Source organism: Cricetulus griseus (genome assembly GCF_003668045.3).
Source record: "Cricetulus griseus strain 17A/GY chromosome 1 unlocalized genomic scaffold, alternate assembly CriGri-PICRH-1.0 chr1_0, whole genome shotgun sequence".
Taxonomy (NCBI): domain Eukaryota; kingdom Metazoa; phylum Chordata; class Mammalia; order Rodentia; family Cricetidae; genus Cricetulus; species Cricetulus griseus.
This window is the reverse complement of record NW_023276806.1, coordinates 238,136,384-238,157,484: the sequence shown is the minus strand read 5'-3', so window position 1 is coordinate 238,157,484 and position 21,101 is coordinate 238,136,384. Positions and strand designations below refer to the sequence as shown.

General features: G+C 40.3%; 1 long non-coding RNA gene and 1 pseudogene across 2 annotated transcripts in view; both read left to right on the top strand.

Moving 5' to 3' along the window:
* Positions 1 to 21,101, top strand: part of LOC118239553 — an 89,932-nt gene that overhangs the window by 18,033 nt on the left and 50,798 nt on the right. The gene's annotated exons all lie outside the window — the stretch shown is intronic.
* On the top strand, positions 495 to 5,481 carry LOC100771898 (annotated as a pseudogene).

Below are 21,101 nucleotides of genomic sequence, written 5' to 3'. Positions count from 1 at the left end.
TAGCAAGCCCTGGGGACCTGTCTATCCCTTATCCCCTGCCCCAACCTGCATTAGGGTTATAGACCTGAATGACCATGCCTGACTTTTAAAAATGGGTATTAGCGCCCTGAACGCAGGACCTCACACTTGCATAGCCAGCACTGTATGAACTGAGCCTCGGGGCCTCTGACATATTAGTTTAGATTTAAAAAATTTTGCTACTCTGACCGAAAATATTGATGTTAAGAACACAGTTTTCATGAGGCCCTATGACCAAGGGCAAGCAAAAGTAAATGATGGGAAGCACATTTTTACAGGGTGACAGAATCAGGATGAAGACAGGACAAAACAGTAGAGAACATGGCTAGAACATGGCTAGAGAATAGATGCATTTGGATTCAAGACTCTCTCTCTCTCTCTCTCTCTCTCTCTCTCTCTCTCTCTCTTTCTGTGTGTGTGTGTGTGTGTGTGTGTGTGTGTGTGTGTGTGTGTGTGTGTGTGTGTTACACTACAAACAAACTCTCTCAGAAATCAGGAGAGGATTTTCTGTGGTCCAGAATAGAGGATAATGTAATAATTTAACTGAAGATAGTTTAGCTGAACATACTAGATCAATAAGGAAAAGGTGCTTTCAGGGTCTGGGCTTCAATTAAAATGAGATGATAACATGAATGAGCAATGTCTTAGCTCCTCCCATTACTGCTGTGACAAAATACTTGGCCAGAGCCACTTAAGAAAGAGCCTACCTTTGCATTACAGTTTGAGGGTGCAGGAGCTTGGGACTGCTGTTCATTCACACAGCGTGTATAACCAGGAGGCAGTAAATCATGAAGGGTCTTGCTCAGCTAGCTTTCTTCTCTTTAGGCAGTTGGGGACTCCTGACTGTGGCATGGTGCAGCCTTGTTTTAAAGATGGGTATTCCCACCTAAATCTTATTTAGGGTATCCCTTATAGACATGCATAGAGGTGTGTCTGCAAGGAGATTGTATACACTATTACATCTGCAATCAATAGTAGACAATTCAAGGGTTAAATAAAACAAACAAACAAAACCTCAAGATCTATATATATTCCTGAACTACCTGAGGGGTATTAGAACATAGCTGATGTTTTCCTCAACTGCACAATAATGTACTCCAGGATCCCTTTGGATTACATAGATACTGAACCTACTAAAACCAGGCAGTCACTGTCAGAGTGGGGAAAATGACAGAAATGGAGAAATTTGCGTCAAGAAAGGGATAAAAATACTTCCCCCTTCTATACCCATAGTTGACAAACTAGAGGATTCTAGATCTGATAGCATAGGAAAACTCATGGGGACACAGGGGAATGGTTTGTTACTGTATTCCTAAATGGGTGTTGGCACTTGAATGTGAAATGGTGCAGAGGCTCATGTTATGGTACACTTGGATCTCCAGGTAAGGTAGGACTGCTTCGGCAGGGTGTAGAACATTTAAGAGAAAATCTATTGGAGGACATGGTTCACTGGGGGAGGGTCTTGAGTCTTACAGCCTTGATCCATTTCCAATCTTCTCTCTGCTTCCTGCTCTTAGTGTTTGTGGTAGTAACCTTACTCTTCTACTGCTTTGCCTTTTCGTGCATGATGGACTGTATGCATCCCCTCAAACTGAAGCCTGAACAATCGCTTCCTCTCTGAGGTGTTCTTTGTTGGGTATTTCGTTACAGCAAAAAAGAACGCAAATTAATACAAAGGGTAGGCAAAGGTTAGATTAGTTCCCACCTTCAGACCTTGGGTTTCATCCACATAATGTTGCCAGCCAGAATATAATGAAACAGCTTGGCACCTTTTATTTTCAAGTCATTTATGCTTAGTCATACACATAAAGTACATTTCAAAAGCCGGGCTGAATTGCTGCCTGAACCGCTGTTGGGACAGGAAGTGTGCCGCAGGGTGCCTAGTTTGATTGAACCCAAAAGCAGATCTCTCAGCCGCCCACACCCAGGCAGAGGCAAGACAGAAGCCAAGATGGCAGATCTAGCTGAGCTCAGAACAGTACTTTTGACGTATGCAAGCATTGAAAAGAAGGTGATTTTTTTTTTTTTTTTTTTTTTTTTTTTTGTCTCCAGATGACTTTGTCACTGGAGTTTGAATGTTCTGGAGAAAGACAGTACAACCCAAAGACTGGGACTTTTAAGTGATATGGTGGATCAGACCAAAGATGGGTTAATATCCTTCTTAGAATTTGTAGCGTTTGAATCGGAAAGCACTCCAGCCAGCCCTATCACAGCAAACCTGGCTCTGGCAAGCATTGCCCTTTTCTTCCATTCCCTCTGATGTGCTAATAATCTTTAAATTACATTTATAAAATTAGCTCTCAAATTAAAGTTAAACACCGCATACTAACACAGGGTTTTCCCTTTTCCCATTTTCCTATGGACCAACTCTGTCTTCCTTCTATCCAGAGGCAGCCCTTTCCCCTCCCCTCCCCACTTTCTTGTTTCCTTCCCTGTCTCCCCTTTCCTCTATCTCCTGTCTTTGTCCTTTATCCTTGCCCTCTGTCCCTCTGGGGCAAATAAATCACCTTTGTGCTGAGAACTTGGTCTTGGGGTTTCTTGGGCTGACTCTGAGGTTCTCCACAGAATTGATGCTGTGTTCCCTGGATGCCTTGTTTATGGTGGCCTTCCAGCTGGTTGACAAAGCTGGCCAAGGAGAGGTTACTTTTGAGGATGCTAAGCAAGATTTTGTATAGACTGCAGTTCATGAACATAGTCTATTTCACTGGGATTCAGAATTTGTATAACTACATTTTAGGAAAGAAAGAAAAAGACACCTTGCATTTGCAGAGGTCACTCAGTCTTTGCTGGGAATACAGTCAGAACCTGTGAAACAGCAATGCCCAGACTGGAAGAGTCACAGCCGTGGACTTTGGAGACATTATAGTCACCGTCTACCCGCATATCCTGACTTCTTTTGTTGAAGAATGTCTCAAGCCTCTGAGTCCCATGTAGTTAGTTTTTCCCAATTTAATGCATTTAATTTGCTACTTAAAATACAGAAATAATTAGAAACATCTAAAGCACCCTCCTTGGCTGGCAAGCAGGAGAGATGTGGAGATGACTAAGGAGTAGGTGGTTCTACCCTTGGAAGTCGACATCTTGTTTCAGTTAGCAGATTTATATAAGCCAGGGGAACATAGGACTGTAGCAGAAATCGAGCACATTGTTTCTGTTGAAGAAGGAGTTCTGCCCTTCAACTTGTCTGAGGCCCAGAGGCAGTAGACAGCCTCGGGTGATGCAGATTGGTCATTTCTACAGCTTTCAGACTCAGCCCACAGGTTTGGTCTGAGTTCTGTTGCAAGAGCTGTTGGAGCCCTTGCTATATAGGGCTTGGAAAGACTGGAATCTTGTAAAGATTTGATCTTGTAAAGAATCGAACACAGAATCAACAATCAATTGGCTCCTTTGTGGGAAAGCACTTGAATAAAAACAGCTTTGACCTTCTTCAGAAAATGCTCCACTAAGAAGACTTCTTTGTACTATGCAGAGGTTTGCTGCCACAGTTACTGGGAGTCACCCCGGAGAAGGCAGTAAAACATACAGTGGATGGTATTGTGAGTGACAACTGTGTGCATGAAAGATGGCTTAGTCCACTTGCAGCAGGGATTTTTGCAAGAGGTTCTCAGGAGATTTTTGCAAATCCTTTAGAGATTGCCATGACTTCCTTGCAAGTGGCTGGAGACATCACCAAGTGGGCCCAGGCCAGTGCTCTGTGGTGTGAGTTCTGGGTTTCTTTGGCATCCACAAAGGGTACCAAAGCCTGCTTTCTGTAGGACACTCATTTCTTGGCCATCTCCTTCCTGTGCTATGACTATGTGAAGGCTTCCTTTGCAAATGAAGATGGACAGATCAGCCCAGGAAGCCTGATCACAGCTGGTGCTACCGCTGGTATGTCTGCAACATCTTTAGTGATCCCTGCTGATGTTATCAAGTCTAGATTATAGGTGCCTGCCCAGGCTGGCCAAACCACTTAAAGTGGTGTTATGGACTGTTTCATAGGAAGATACTCTGAGAAGAAGGCCCAAAAGTTGTGGAAAGGAGCTGGTGCTCATTGGTTCTGATCCTTGCCCAAGTCTGGTGTCACCTTGCTGACTTATGAATTGCTGCAGTGATGTTGTACATCAGTTTTGGAGGCATAAAGCCTGTGGGATCCAAGCCCTTTCCTAAAAAATCCTGGATTAGTCTACTGGCTCCCAATCCTGATCACCCTGGGGGCTATTAATTGGCAGTTGCAGCATTCGAAATTATTGAAAGCAAATTTGGGATAATCAACTTCTCTTCAAGCCCTCAGCATCTACCTCAAAAGTAACTGATGGGGGCTTGTAGGAAGACTGACCTGGGATGTGGTTGTAAAATGGTTGGTACTGCAATAAAGCCCATGTCTGATTGTGGCTTCACCCTTTCTGCATCTGGCAAAGGTCAAGGTTTTCTTTTCTTTTCTATTTTGAAATGGGGTTTCTCTGTGTAACATCTTTGGCTTTCCTGGAACTCACTTTGTAGACCAGGCTAGTCTTGAACTAACAGAGATCCACCTCCCTCTGTTTCTTGATTACTGGCATTAAAGGCTATCCCCACCACAACCTAGTCTGTCAAGGCTTTTTTTAAACTATGAAATGCAGTCACTCATTTTCTGGATATTTTTGTACACTTTAGCACTCTGCCCACAAACCTATGTTTGTATCATTTATATACTGAGTTTGGTTAACACTAACATGACGTAGGGTGAGTCAAGGAAATGAGGGAGGCCTCATTGAGGCCATTGAAAAGCAAAGAGTTCTGAGGATGTCTAAAGCAGTAGAAATTTGGGCCTGTATTCACAAAAATGAAAAACACTGGAAGAAATAACAACAACAACAACAACAATAATAATAACCCCAATTACCCACCTGCATTCAAATTTTAAATATGCGCAAATTTGGCCCCAATATTCAGGTTTTATGAGAAACATGTTTTTTTGTTTTTGTTTTGTTTTTTTCATAATGAAACCACATTGAGGATATTTCGAAACCCTGTCCTCTTACTTGTACCAAGTCTACTAGGGAAAGGTTTCAAATTTTAAGGATGTGATTTTGGTATTTTTATTATGGAGGCAAAAGAAACTGAGACACAGTCCTACTCCTGAGCATGCTAATTTGGGATAAATACTTATATAATGAACACATGCTGATTACTAAAAATGTTAATAAACACTGTAAGAATAGCATGCACCCTTCTTGCTGGCGCCTATCTGCTCTGATCCCATAGCTAGTGCCCATTTGGCTTTAAAATCCACTTAATCTTGAATCTTGTCAGACAAACACACTAAGTTTTTATTTGGGGTGAATTGTATCATTGTCAGAGACGTGTGTTTGTGAAGGGGATATAAACTATTTTTTTCTTTTTTTTTCGACTTTATATTTTTATTTGAATTAGAACAAAATTGTTTTACATGTCAATCCCAGTTCCCACTCCTTCCCCTCCTACCCTACCGCCCCCCCCAATAAAACCCTACCTATCACATATCCTTTCTGCTCCCCAGGGAGGGTAAGGCCTTTCATAGGGGTCATCGGATTCTGTCATATCCTTTGGGATAGGGCCTAGGCCCACCCCTGTGTGTCTTGGCTCAGGGAGTATTCCTTTATGTAGAATGGGCTCCCAAAGTCCACACCTATGCTAGGGATAAGTACTGAACTACTACAGGAGGTCCCGTAGATTTCTGAGGTCTTTGGTCTTCTCACTGAAACCCACGTTTTTTTAAAGTTAAACCTCTGGCTCACAGAGACTGAAATGACAACCAGGGAGCCTGCATGGGGCTGACCTAGGCACTCTGCATATATATATTTTTTCCATTTTTAAATTTGAATTAGAAACAAGATTGCTTTCCATGTCTATCCCTGGTCCCACTCCCTCCCCTCCTCCCCTACCACCCCTCCCATCTAAAACCATGCCTATCACATACCCTTTCTGCTCCCCAGGAGGTCTTCAGAGTCTGTCATATTCTTTGGGATGCGGCCTAGGCCCATTCCTATGTGTCTTGACTCAGGGAGTATCCCTTCATGTGGGATGGGCTCCCAAAATTCATTCCTATGCTCGGGATAAGTACTGATGTACTACAGGAGGTTCCATGAATTTTCCTCACTGACACCCACATTCCTGCGGTTTGGATCAGTCTCGTGCTGGATTCCCAGCTATCAGTCTGGGGACCAAGAACTCCCCATTGTTCAGATCAGCTGTTTCTGTGGGTTTCACCAGTGTGGTCTGGACCACTTTGCTCATCACTTGTCCTTCTCTGCAACTGGATTCCAGTTCAGTTCAGTGATTAGCTGTGGGTGTCTGCTTCTACTTCCACCAGCTGCAGGATGAAGGCTATAGGATGGCATATAAGACAGTCATCAATCTCATTATCAGGGGAGGGCATTTAAGGTAGCCTCTCCTCTGTTGCTTAGATTGTTAGTTGGTGTCGTCTTTGTAGATCTATAGACATTCCCCTAATGCCTGATTTCTCTTTAAATCTAAAATGTCTCCCTCTATTATGGTATCTCTTATCTTGTTTTCTTCTATTCTTCCCCCGACTCAACCTTTCTGCTCCCTCATGTCCTCCTCACCCCTCCTCTTCTCCCTTTCTCATTTTTCTAGCTTCCTCTCCCCTCCCCATACGCTCCCACTTTGCTCAGGAGATCTTGTCCCTTTCCCCTTCTCTGGGGGACCATGAATATCTATCTCTCTTAGAGTCCTCCTTGTTACCTAGCTTCTCTGGCATTGTGGATTGTGGGCTGGTAATCTTTTGCTCTGTGTCTAAGATCCATATGTGAGTGAGTACATACCCTATTTTATGCTTGTGTAGCTGACTCTAAACAGTGAAACAGGGGCTGTCTCAGAGTCTTTTCCAGGCTTTTGGGACCCTACTCCTCAGCCTGGTTTGCCTTGCCCAGCCTTAATACAAGAGGAGGTGCTCAGTTTTTCTGAAACTTGATAAGCCATCTTTTGTTAATAATCTTGGAAGACTTGTCCTTTCCTAAACAGAAATGGAGGAGGAGTGGATTGAGGGGTGTAAGCAGAAGGGGTGGTGTTGAATGGAGGAACTGGGAAGAGACAAGAGGGGAAACTATAGCTGGGATGTAAAATAAATAAATAAATAAATAAATAAATAAATAAATAAATAAATATATTAAAAAGTTATTCCCCCTGAAATATAATTCAAAATTAATTTGCCTAGAAAGCTCTAATTCTCTAGACAAGGTAGATTCCTATCTCATCACACAGGCCTATTGATTTTCTCTTGTTTCTTTGATTTACCATTGCTGATTAAAATTTCTTGCTTTTCTTTTTGTCACCATGTGTTTCTCTGCCAGCCCACTGTCTCCAACAGTCCCTTTCTTACTCAGAGAAGATATTCTTTTTCCATGACGTAAGTCTCCATGTCCTTCCCTCATCGGTAGCAACATTTCCATTTTTTCCAGTCTCCACTTCTCTGGGTGTCCTGTCTGGTCAGTCCAGGCACAGTCACAGAGTCTAGGAGTGTTCTGTACATGATAGTATTTGTCGGTGTAAATGGAGTTCTTAATTGGTCTAAATAATAAAAAACCCAGAGTCAGATATATAGAGAGACATTAAAAGATAATTTGATAATACAAGTTAGAATAGAAAGTAAATTATGTATAAGACTTTGGACTCATCAAGAAAGAATAGACGATGGACTATTTTCTCTGAATTTGTCAAATGCTTATGGACTATACATTGTTATGTACCTATTGCCTGTATATATTGGTTTTTTTCCAGACAGAGTTTCTCTGTGTAGCTTTGGAACCTATCCTGGCACTCGCTCTGGAGACCAGGCTGGTCTCAAACTTACAGAGATCCGTCTGCCTCTGCCTCCCTAGTGGAGGGATTAAAGGCATGCGCCACCAACGCCTGGTGCCTGTATATATTGTATATACTTATTGTACTTACTGTATATAGTTTTACTTGTATTATTCATAACATTTTAAAAAATTTTAGACAAAAAATGGGAATATGTGGTGATATCTTGCTTGTACAAATGAAGCCTGTGTGAAGGTCAGAGAATGGAGCTTGCCACTAGCTAACCATAGAGGTCTGGAGGTCTGTACAGACAGACAGGAAGTGAGATGGCTGGATGGAGAGAGGCAGGCAGAAACAGGAACTCACTTTCTTGTTGGCTGAGATGCTAAGGAGGTAAGGTATGGCTGTGGCTTGCTCCTTCTCTCTGACCTTCAGACAGGGTTTATTTGTTCAAGCAAGATATCACCACATATCGGGTTTCTGGTGATATTGTGGTAGGATTTGCTCACATATATTGTGTTATTTGGATATGTGGATAAGGCTACTAAAGTTTCTAAACAAAGTTTTTAATATTTTTTATTAATTCTTTTATAATTTGATAATCACATACAATGTAGTTTTACCATATTTACTCTGCACTCCTTCTACACAATACTCACCTGGGTTCCTTGTGCAGGGTGACAGACGTGGAGCTATATTTATTCTTCTATGTGCAGCTATTCATTTTGAGCAGTACCATTCATGGAATGGATTTAGGTCCATATTTTCAACTCTCTTCCATTGATCAAAGTGTTTTTATACCAGTATCATACTTTTTATTTCTATGGGTCTTCAGTATAAGATTTTTTGTTATCCTTTCTTTGTGTGAAGTTCAGGATGATTTTTTTCAGTTTCTTTGAAGAAAGGCTTTGGAATTGTGATGTGGATTATATTGGACCTGTAAATTACTTTTGGTAGGATGGGAATTTTAACAATGTTTATTCTACCAATTCATAAGCATGGGAAACCTTGCCATCTTCTGGTATCATTTTCAACTTACTTCTTTAATGTCTTAAAGGTTTTATTATACAAGTCTTTTACTTCTTTAGTTATATTTATTCCTAGATATTTATGAGTCTATTGTGAAACTGTTTCTTTGATTTCTTTCTCAATATGTTTGGCATTGCTTTATAGGAAAGTTACAGATTTTTTGTGTGCTAATTTTGTATCTTGCTACTTTGCTGAAAGTGTTTATCAGCTGTAGGAGTTTTGTGGTGGAGTCCTTGGGGTCTCTTATGTATAATATCATATCATCTGCAAATAAGTGTACTTTCCTATTTATATTCCCTTGATCTCCTTCAGCTGTCTTATTGCTCTAGGGAAGATTTCAAGTACTGTGCTGAACAGGCATGGAGAGAGTCACCATCCTTGTCTTGTTTTTAATTTTAGTAGAAATGTTGAGGTTTTTCTCCATTTATCATGGTATTGGCTGTGGGCTTGTTATATGGCCTTTATTATATTAAAGGTGTCCTCCATGTCTCTAAATTCCCCAGGACCTTTATCATGAATGGATGTTGGAGTTTGTAAAAGGCCTTGTCTGCATTTAATGTGATGATCACATGGTTTCAGCCCTTGAGTGTGTTTATATGGTACATTACATTTGTGTATGCTGACATTATTCCTTTATGACTGCACAATTCAACAACATGAATTAAACACATTTTATTTATCTATTCCTCTGGTGTTAGATACATAGGTTAGTTCCATAATTTAACTGTTGTGAGTAGTGCTTCAATAAATATTGATGTGCAAGTATCTCTGTGGTTTGTTGACTTGGAGTCTTCTGGATGAATAACTAAGAGTATGAGCAAGTGTGTGTAGGCAGGAATGAGAAAGTAGGTCAAAGTGGTATAGGGAATTCACTCAGAATTCTTTATGTACTTGGATGAAAATGGTTTCATGTAACCCTGCAAATTAAAAATAAAGGACAAATTTCTAACACTGGGCTGTAAACTCCTTGTTGGTTAGAAGTTTAATTACTATTCTGAAATTCTGTAACATCAGAAATGTAAAACTTTCATAGAGTTTTTGTGCTCTGTTGTTTATGAGTCCTTACTCCTTATGCAGACTATTAGGGCCACAGAACAAAAATTGTTATCCTTGTACTTCTGTGTCCTTTCCAGACCACAAGGCACTTCAAAGTTTCAGTTTCTTTGCATGTTTTCTTTTTTTTTTTTTTTCATTTTTTTTATTAGTTCACGTTAGGGAACAAGCTTGTTTCACATGTAAGTCCCTTCTCCCTCTCCCTCCCTTCACCCCCATCCATCCTCCCCGCACCCCCAACCTACCCCCCTCCCCATCCACTCACCACTTCCCAGGCAGGGTAGGGCCCTCAACGGGGGCTCTGCAAAGTCCACCAAATCTTCCTGTGCTGGGTCTGGGCCCTTCCCCATGTGTCCAGGGCCAGAGTATTTCCATTCACATGGAATGGGCTCTCAAAGTCTCTTCTTACACCAGGGGAAAATACTAACCCATTACCAGAGGCTGCCTGGAGTGCAGAGGCCTCCTTGTTGACATCCATGTTCAGGGGGCTGGATCAGGCTGGTACTGGCCTCCCAGACAGCATCTGGGGTTGATGTGCTCTCGCTTGTTTAGGCCAACTGTTTCTGTGGGTTTCTCCAACCTGGTACAGACTCCTTTGGTCTTCATTCCTCCCTCTCTTCAACTAAATTCCAGATTTCAGCTCAGTGTATATTTGTGCATGTCTGTCTCTGCTTCCATCAGCCACTGGATGAAGCCTCTAGGATGGCCTCTCTGATGGCATAAAGAGTAGTCATCAATCTTATTTTAGGGGAAGGGCTTTTAGGTTATCCTTTCCACCATTGCCTGGATTGTCAGATCGTGTCATTCTTATAGGTCTCTGGAGAACACCCTAGTTCCAGATCTCTTCTTGAACCCATAGTGGCTCCCTCTAATATGGTATCTCTCATCCTGCTCTCTCTCCTCCATTCTTCCCCCAACTCAATATTTCTGCTCCTCCATTTCTTCTCCTCTACTCCTCTTCTCCTGCTCTTATTGTGGCAGCTTCCTCTCCCCTACCCTCATGCTCCCAATTAGCTCAGGAGTTCATGCCACTTCCCATTCCTGGGGTCCATTTATCCCTTAGAGTCCTTCATGTTTCCTAGTTTCTTTGGGGAAGAGGATTGAAGGGTGGTAAGCCTTTGCTCTAGATCTAAAGTTCATATATGAGTGAGTAATACCATGTTTGTCTTTTTGTGACTGGGTTACCTCACTCAGGATGGTTTCTTCTAGTTCCATACATTTGCCTGAGAATTTCAAGATTCCATTGCTTTTTTTCTGCGGAGTAGTACTCCATTGTATAAATGTACCACATTTTCTCTATCCATTTTTCAGTTGAGGGGCATCTAGGTTGCTTCCAGGTTCTGGCTATTACAAACAATGCTGCTATGAACATGGTTGAACATATGTCCTTGTTGTATGAACATGCACTCTTTGGGTATATACCCAAGAGAGGAATGGCTGGATCTTGAGGTAGACTGATTCCCATTTTTCTGAGGAACCGCCATACTGATTTCCAGAGTAGTCTTACAAGTTCACACTCCCACCAGCAATGGAGGAGTGTTCCTTTTGCTCAACATCCTCTCCAGCATAGATTGTCATTGGTATTCTTTATTTTAGCCATTCTGACAGGTGTGAGGTGGTATCTTAGAGTTGTTTTGAGTTGCATTTCTCTGATGGCCAAGGATTTTGAGCACTTTCTTAAGTGTCTTTCAGCCATTTCAGATTCCTCTGTTGAGAATTCTCTATTTAGTTCTGCACCCCACTTTTTAATTTCATTGTTTGGTGTTTTGGTGGCTAGCTTCTTGAGCTCCTTATATATTTTGGAAATCAGTCCTCTGTCAGATGTGGGATCAGTGAAGATCTTTTCCCATTCTGTGGGTGGTCGTTTTGTCCTACTGACTGTTTCCTTTGCCTTGCAGAAGCTTCTCAGTTTCAGGAGGTCCCATTTATTGATTGCAGACCTCAGTGTCTGTGCTATTGGCGTAATGTTCAGGAAGCAGTCTCCTGTGCCAATTTGTTCCAGGGTAATTCCCACTTTCTCTTCTAGAAGATTCAGTGTGGCTGGATTTATGGAGAGATCTTTGATCCATTTGCACTTAAGTTTTGTGCATGGTGACAGGTATGGATCTATCTGCAATTTTCTGCATGTCCAAATCCAATTGTACCAGCACCATTTGTTGAAGATGCTATCTTTTTTCCATTGTATAGATTTAGCACCTTTGTCAAAAATAAGGTGTTCCTAGGTGCGTGGGTAAATATTAGGGTTTTCAATTTGATTCCATTGGTCTATCTGTCTATTTTTGTGCCAATACCAAGCTGTTTTCAGAACTATGGCTCTATAGTAGAGCTTGAAGTCTGGGATGGTGATGCCTCCAGATGATCCTTTATTGTAGAGAGTTGTTTTGGCTATCCTGGGTTTTTTATTTTTCCATATAAAGTTGAGTATTGTTCTTTCAATGTCTGTGAAAAACTGTGTTGGGATTTTGATGGGGATTGCATTGAATCTGTAGATTGCTTTTGGCAGGATTGCCATTTTTACTATGTTAATTCTACCTATCCAAGAGCATGGGAGATCTTTCCATTTTCTGGTATCTTCTTTAATTTCTTTCTTTAAAGTCTCAAAGTTCTTATTGTACAGGTCTTTCACTTTTTTGGTTAGTGTTACCCCAAGATATTTTATGTTGCTTGTGGATATTGTAAAAGGTGATGTTTCCCTGATTTCTTTCTCATTGGATTTATCATCTGTATATAGCATTGCTACTGATTTTTTTGAGTTAATTTTTTCTCTCTTTTTATTATTATTAATTCAAGTTAGGGAACAGGCTTGTTTCACATGTAATTCCCCTCTCCTTCTCCCTCTCCCTCCCCTTACCCCCATTCCTTCTCCCCCACCTCCAACCTACCCCCCACCCCATCCACCCACCACTCCCCAGGCAGGGTAGGGCCCCCAACCGGGGCTCCACCAAGTCCACCAAATCTTCCTGTGCTGGGTCTGGGTCCCTCCCCATGTGTTCAGAGACAGAGTGCCTCCCTTCAAGTGGGATGGGCTCTCGAAGTCCCCCACATACACCAGGGCAAAAAGCCAGTCCACCTCCAGAGGCTCCCAGGAGTGCAGGGGCCTCCCCGATGGCATCCATGATCAGGGGGCTGGATTAGTCCCGTACTGGCCTCCCAAAGAGCGTCTGGGGTCGATATGCTTTCCCTTTTTCAGGCCAACTGTTTATGTGGGTTTCTCCAACCTGGTACAGACCCCTTCGTTCTTCATTCCTCCCTCTCTTCAACTAGGTTCCAGAATTCAGCTTAGTGTATTTCTGTGGATGTCTGTCTCTGCTTCCATCAGCCACTGGATGAGGACTCTAGGATAGCATAGAGAGTAGTCATCACTCTCATTCTAGGGGAGAGGCTTCTAGGCCATCCTCTCCTCCACTGCCCGGACTGTCAGATCGTGTCATCCTTGTAGGTCTCTGGAGATCTTTCTAGTTCCAGATCTCTTCTCGGACCTATAGTGGCTCCCTCTGATATGGTATCTCTCATCCTGCTCTCCTCTATTCTTCCCCCAACTCAATATATCTGCTCCTCCATTTCTTCTCCTCTCCTCTTCTTCTTGTGCTCTTATTGTGGCAGCACCCACTACCCCCCCTACCCTCATGTTCTCAATTAGCTCGGGAGTTCATGCCACTTCCCATTCCTGGGGTCCATTTATCCCTTAGAGTCATTCATGATTTCTAGTTTCTTTGGGGAAGAGGATTATAGGCTGGTAAACCTTTGCTCTATGTCTAAAAATCATATATGAGTGAGTACATACCATGTTTGTCTTTTTGTGATTGGGTTACCTCACTCAGGATGGTTTCTTCTAGTTCCATCCATTTGCCTGCGAATTTCAAGATTCCATTGCATTTTTCTGCTGAGTAGTACTCCATTGTATAAATGTACCACATTTTCTCTTTCCATTCTTCAGTTGAGGGGCATCTAGGTTGCTTCCAGGTTCTGGCTATTACAAACAATGCTGCCATGAACATGGTTGAACATATTTCCTTGTTGTATGGACATGCACTCTTTGGGTATATACCTAAGAGAGGAATGGCTGGATCTTGAGGTAGATTGATTCCCATTTTTCTGAGCAACCGCCATACTGATTTCCAAAGTGGTCTTACAAGTTCACACTCCCACCAGCAATGGAGGAGTGTTCCTTCTTCTCCGCAACCTCTCCAGCATAGGTTGTCATTGGTATTTTTGATTTTAGCCATTCTGACAGGTGTGAGGTGGTATCTCAGAGTTGTTTTGAGTTGCATTTCTCTGATGGCCAAGGATTTTGAGCACTTTCTTAAGTGTCTTTCAGCCATTTCAGATTCCTCTGTTGAAAAATCTCTGTTTAGTTCTGCACCCCACTTTTTAATTTCATTGTATGGTGTTTTGGTGGCTAGCTTCTTGAGCTCCTTGTATATTTTGGAAATCAGTCCTCTGTCAGATGTGGGGCTGGTGAAGATCTTTTCCCATTCTGTGGGTGGTCATTTTGTCTTACTGACTGTGTCCTTTGCCTTACAGAAGCTTCTCAGTTTCAGGAGGTCCCATTTATTGATTGCAGACCTCAGTGTCTGTGCTTCTGGCGTGATGTTCAGGAATCGTTCTCCTGTGCCAATTTGTTCAAGGGTTGTTCCCACTTTCTCTTCTAGAAGATTCAGTGTGGCTGGATTTATGGAGAGATCTTTGATCCATTTGCACTTAAGTTTCGTGCATGGTGACAGGTATGGATCAATCTGCAATTTTCTGCATGTCCGAATCCAATTGTGCCAGCACCATTTGTTGAAGATGCTATCTTTTTTCCATTGTATGGATTTAGCACCTTTGTCAAAAATAAGGTGTTCGTAGGTGAGTGGATTAATATCTGGGTCTTCAATGGATTCCATTGGTCTATCTGTCTATTCTTGTGCCAATACCAAGCTGTTTTCAGAACTATGGCTCTATAGTAGAGCTTGAAGTCAGGGATGGTGATGCCTCCAGAAGATCTTTTATTGTAAAGAGTTGTTTTGGCTATCCTGGGTTTTTTATTTTTCCATATAAAGTTGAGTATTGTTCTTTCAATGTCTGTGAAAAACTATGTTGGGATTTTGATAGGGATTTCGTTGAATCTGAAGATTGCTTTTGGTAGGATTGCCATTTTTACTATGTTAATTCTGCCTATCCAAGAGCATGGGAGATCTTTCCACTTTCTGGTATCTTCTTTAATTTCTTTCTTTAAAGTCTCAAAGTTCTTATTGTACAGGTCTTTCACTTTTTTGGTTAGTGTTACCCCAAGATATTTTATGTTGCTTGTGGATATTGTGAAAAGTGATGTTAATTTTGTATCCTCCTACCTTGCTGAAGGTGTTTTTTTGGTCACTAATGTAGACTATCATGTCATCTGCAAATAGTGAAAATTTGACTTCTTCCTTTCCAATTTGTATCCCTTGATCCCCTTTTCTTGTCTTATTGCTCTAGCTAGAACTTCAAGTACAATATTGAAGAGATATTGAAAGAGTGGACAGCCTTGTCTTGTTTCTGATTTTAGAGGAAATGTTTGAGTTTCTCTCCATTTAGTTTGATGTTGGCTATTGGTTTGGTGTATATTCCATTTATCATGTTTAGATGTATTCCTGTTATTACTGTTCTCTCCAAGATCTTATCATGAAGGGATGTTGGATTTTGTCAAAGGCTTTTTTCAGCATCTAGTGAGATGATCATGTGGTTTTACATTTTCAGTTTGTTCTTTGCATGTTTTCTGACTTCCTATTTTTCCTTGTCATAAGAATGTTGAAGTGAACAAGGGAGAGCTCTTGGTCCCCAGACTGACAGCCAGGAAACTAGCATGGGACCGGTCCAGACTCCCTGAATGTGGGTGTCAGCGAGAAGACCTTGGAAATCTATGGGGCCTCTTGCTGTTGATCAGTACTTATCTGTAACATAGGAATGGACTTTGGGAACCCATATCACATTGAGGGATACTCCCTGAGCCTAGGCACAAGGGGGTTGGCCTAGGTCCTATCCCAAAGAATATGGAAGACTCTGAAGACCCCCTATGTAAGGCCTCACCCTCCCTGGGAGCAGAAAGGGTATGGGAAAGGTAGGGTGTTATTTGGGGGGGTTAGGGGAGGAGGGGAGGGAGAGGGACCTGGGATTAACATGTAAAATAATTTTCTTTCTATGAAAAAAAAAAGAAAAAAATAGAATGTTGAAGCCGTGGTAGTCAACGCCTTGAATTCCAGCACTCGGGAGGTAGAGGCAGGTGGATCTCTGTGAGTCTGAGACCAATCTGGTCTACAAGAGCTAGTTCCAGGATAGCCTCCAAAGCCACAGAGAAACCCTGTATTGAAAAACCAAGTAAATAAATAAATAAATACATAATTAATAAATAAGAATGTTGATACCATTTATGTTTACTTCTGCGTGATTACATTAAAACTAACTTGGAAGACAATTCTAATTTTTTTGTACATGAGTGAGGTGAAACTTTTACAAAGTGGTTGTATATATGTGGTACCTTCATTCACATTTTGCTAATTTTTAATTTCCTTTTAATCTGCAGGTGTTTATTGTTTTCTCACATTCTGAAGTAGCCTAATGTGCCATAAAATATTATTAACTGCCATAAAAATTAAAGTGCTACCCAGAATAATTCATTTTACAATCTTTTATTGTTCAGAGAAGAAGTTCATAGAAGTCCATTTCACTGTAGTGGCTCCCCATCCATGAAATAAACCATACAGATAAGAATATGTAATGGCAAAACCAGTCATATGTGTGGCAGGAAGGACTCATCCCCAGGTAGTTTTTTGATCAATACCACATGACACAGAGGACTGAACTGTATTCAGTACCAGAAACAATATCATTGTGATGTTTAGATGTATGTCTTTCATTAGGAGGCATGTGCTGGCACTCTGAATCTCTGACAATTCTTTGAGAAAAGGCTGCTAAAGGACAAAAAAAAAAAAAAAAAAAAAAAAAAAAAAAAAAAAAAAAAAAAAAAAAAAAAAACCAACCAAAAACCAAAATAAACAAAACCAAAAACATAAACATAAGGGATGTATAAACATTCCTTAAAGCTTGAGTTTTTTTATTAATGAATCCTTAGATTAGCATTATTGGGCAAGACATGGGTGATGATAAGGTAAGTTGTTGGCACCAAGAAGAAAGGCTTACCCAAACAGTTTGTGAAGCTGTCAAATGCTGACGAAATTACAGAAACAAGTTAGAAGAGAAGATGGAAAAAATAAAAAGAAATAAATCTTGACCAAGTCTTGCAGACATGTCCAACCTTTTGACATTAAACATGACATTGTCATTTATAAAACTCATATTTGAGAACTGCACAGTTGAGTTAAAAAGAAAAAGCAAACAAAAAAGTTCTCACAATGTTTTAAGGATGTTTACAATTTTGTATTGCTCAATTTTGATTGTAGCTATTCTTGGCCAAATGTCACCCATGAGCCATGGGATAGACAAAGCTAACACAAAATACAATCTATTTATTCTGTTATTCCAACTTTCATTTAGAGCATAATAAAAGTGATTTATAGTCAAAAGAAACATTGTGATTTATATTAAATAAAAACATATCTTCATGATTAAGTTGAAGTGTCATCATATTTGTGAGAATTAAATATGTTTAATTGCCAGCCTTCTTAAAGTTACATGCAAACTAAAAATGAATGGAAGAATTAAAACAGCCAAAACAAAAAGTTGCTGAATGATCAATGATGATCAAATAATAGAAGCCAATGATGATCAAATAATAGAAGACACATTTTTATAGACCTTTGTTTTTCTTAAAAAGTGTACCATATTAAAATTATCTGTGTGCATGGCAACCTTATTGATATTATCTTAAATATTTCCACAATGATGTAGTACAATGTTACAGCAATTTATTTCATATCACACAATAGAGGACCCTGCTGTAGCTAGGCAATGGTCTTCATAACTTTAATATGCAAGAAACTCTTTTGTAAATTGTATTACATAATTCAACAATTACCCCTAAATAAAAGAGTTAGAAGGCTTCAAATAGTTTAGGTTTTGGGTACTTGAAAGACTGGCATTAAAACTGATGTTGGAAGATATTTTTGTTGTTACTAAACTGAAAAGTAGAACACAAGTTTGCAAAAATGTACACTTATAGCTTTATCTATGTTTAAAACTTTAAATGGTTTGAAGATTAAGAAAATGATAAAAGTGCTATTAGTTTAAAGGTTTCAACTTTGAATAGTTTTTAGTTTTAGAAATTCACCTTTGTATGATTTTCCTGTCTTTTGGAGATTAAAATAATTTCCCTTGAAATTTTGATTATGCCTATAATTCTCTTATATTGTTGTTTATTCTGAGAAAAGGAAGAATATTTTTGACTTAATGTATCCTGCCATGACAGGACAGTGATATGTTTGACAGAAACTTGCCAACACAGTTCAAGGGGTTCCTTTGATAGTCAAGAATACAGACACTTAGGAAGGTATGTAAACATTTGGGCCACAAAAATATGGCTCCACACAGCACAACCAAATTCTTTCACCTCTTCAGAGCTGTTGGAAATTCAGCAACTTTTTGTTTGTTTGTTTGTTTTGTTTTGTTTTATTTTTTGTTTTTCAAGACAGGGTTTCTCTGTTTAGCTTTGGAGCCTATCCTGGCAATCACTCTGGAGACCAGGCTGGCCTCCAACTCACGAAGATCTGCTTGCCTCTACCTCCCGAGTGCTGGGATTACAGGTGTGCGCCACCAACGCCCAGCTGAAATTCAGCTACTTTTAAACACACTTGCACACATTAAAGATTTCTTTTAGGAACAGAAGTTTCACATTTTTCCTCCTATGAGTTTTGTTTATCACACATAGGCCTCTTGGAGAAGTTAGTCTGAATGACAATCTCTGGCAATGATCCTCATACTGGGATTATGCCTGAAATCTTTAAGACGTTTAGAATTGTTTTCTATGGCTGCTATAATAAAGTATCCTACATAGAGTGACTTAAAAACCAAATTCCATTGTGTCACAATGCTGGAGTGCAGCAGTCCAAGGTCAAATTGTGGGCAGCGTTGATTCTTCCTGAGGCTTTCAGGAGTAACTTGTTCTCTGAATATTTCCTGACCCCTGGTGGTTGGCAAGCAATTTGTGGCATTTCTTGGCAAGCACACTTGAACTCATTGATCTCTGCCTCCATACTGTATATCATTCTTCATGTTGCCTGTCTGTGTCCAATATTCTTTCTACAGGAACATCACTCATACAGTGATCAGGCTCCATACCAACTCCTAGTATAATCTCATTTTAACCAAGTCTGTCTTCAATATGAATATTTTTAAATAAGGTCATATTATGATATCCAGAAGAATAGGATTTCAATATTTGAATGAGTGGAGGGATAGAATTCAGTCTGTAACAGGAAATCTAGGAGAACAGTATTTCTGGAACATGACAGAGGAGTTGGGTGAAGTGCTGAGAAGAGTTCAGGATGAGGTTCCTGTGATTATAACTATTTCACCTATTTGTCTTATAGATGGTGATGGTGGTGATGCTGGTGTGTGTGTGTGTGTGTGTGTGTGTGTGTGTGTGTGTGTGTGTGTGTGTGTGCATGTATGTCTGTGTATTCCATGTCCCATTCTTTTTTTTTTTTTCCAGACAGGGTTTCTCTGTGTAGCTTTGGAGCCTATCCTGGCACTTGCTCTGGAGACCAGGCTGGCCTCGAACTCACAGAGATCCACCTGCCTCTGCCTCCCATGTGCTGGGATTAAAGGCATGCACCACCAACGCCCAGCCTCCATGTCCCATTCTTGGACTTCTGCTGGATTCTTGAAAATGTGGGAAATACTGAATTTTATATAGACTGATTTTTATAGATACCAATGACCAAGTTTAATTTGAAAATTAGGCTCATGGCCCTGGAGATATGATTCAGTGGTTAAGAGCACTGTTTATTCTTACAGAAGACCTGGGTTCAGTTCCTAGCACCTACAAATTACAAAAATCTGTAATTCCAGTTCCAGGGCATTTGACACCCTCCTCTGACTTTTGCAGGGACCAGACGTCCACATAGTATTCATACCTACTTGCAGGCAAAGCATTCATATACACAAGAAATTCAGCTCAACGAGAAATTAACAAAGATAAGTAATAATAAAATAGAGCAATTGTAGCAGTGCGTGAGCATATAAGTACTCCTTACATATATTTGAAGCAGGATTTATTTACTATATTTAACACCTAGCTTATCTGGCATTAACTAATTTCTTAGTGTACTCTTTATTCCTTTGAAATTGCTTATTGAGTTTCTATATGGGAATATGAAGCACAAAACTTACTTCTTGATGACTTACTCTTGAAGCCCCCAAAACTTCTTAGAGACATCTAAGACAGAACACACTTTTTTATCATCTGAAGGTTGTATGTGGCATTGTCTCCATTTTTAATGCAAAAGTCACTCTTGACTGCATCATCACAGATATTAATCAGCTTCTACGGTCTTTGTCTATACCATCAGCAGTTGGTGTTTGTGGTTCAGAGCTACCAGCTTCATTTGGGACAGTAGTAGATGTTTCCAAGTAGGAAATCCTGTAACTGAATCAAATGTATGGAGGAAGAAATGGGGTGATATGATAGCTCATGTGATTGATGGATACATTTCTAGAGAACAGGGGCATAGCCAGCAACTAATACACAATTTGTTACAAATTTGGGTGACACAATATGATTAATAGAGTAAAAGGCAGTAGGTACTCAAGTGAACCACAGAAGAAACTAGCTAATATGCATCATGAGTTAGTTATTAATAACTCCAAATCTCAGTAGTTTATCCCCTGAGATCACAACTCAGCAATGCACTTTAAGAAGCTTCAATTCTGGTGAACTTTTATGAATATAGCTTCCAATAATACAAGGAGATGCAATCTCATAGCAAAGTCTCCTATCTTCTGACTCTTAAAATCTTTCCACCATCTCTTCTACAATGTTTCCTGAACCTTAGGTGTGGGAACATTTTGTAGTGTATCCACTGGGACTGGGCTCCACAATTCCACATTTTGATTAACATTATATTTGATTAACATTATATATACATTATATATATATATATATATATATATATATATAGAGAGAGAGAGAGAGAGAGAGAGAGAGAAAGAAAGAAAGAAAGAAAGAAAGAAAGAAAGAAAGAAAGAGAGAGAGATGAATTTGAAGGAGAGCAGGGATGGACATATGGAAGGGTTGAGCAGGGAAAGAGAAAGGAGAACCATAATTA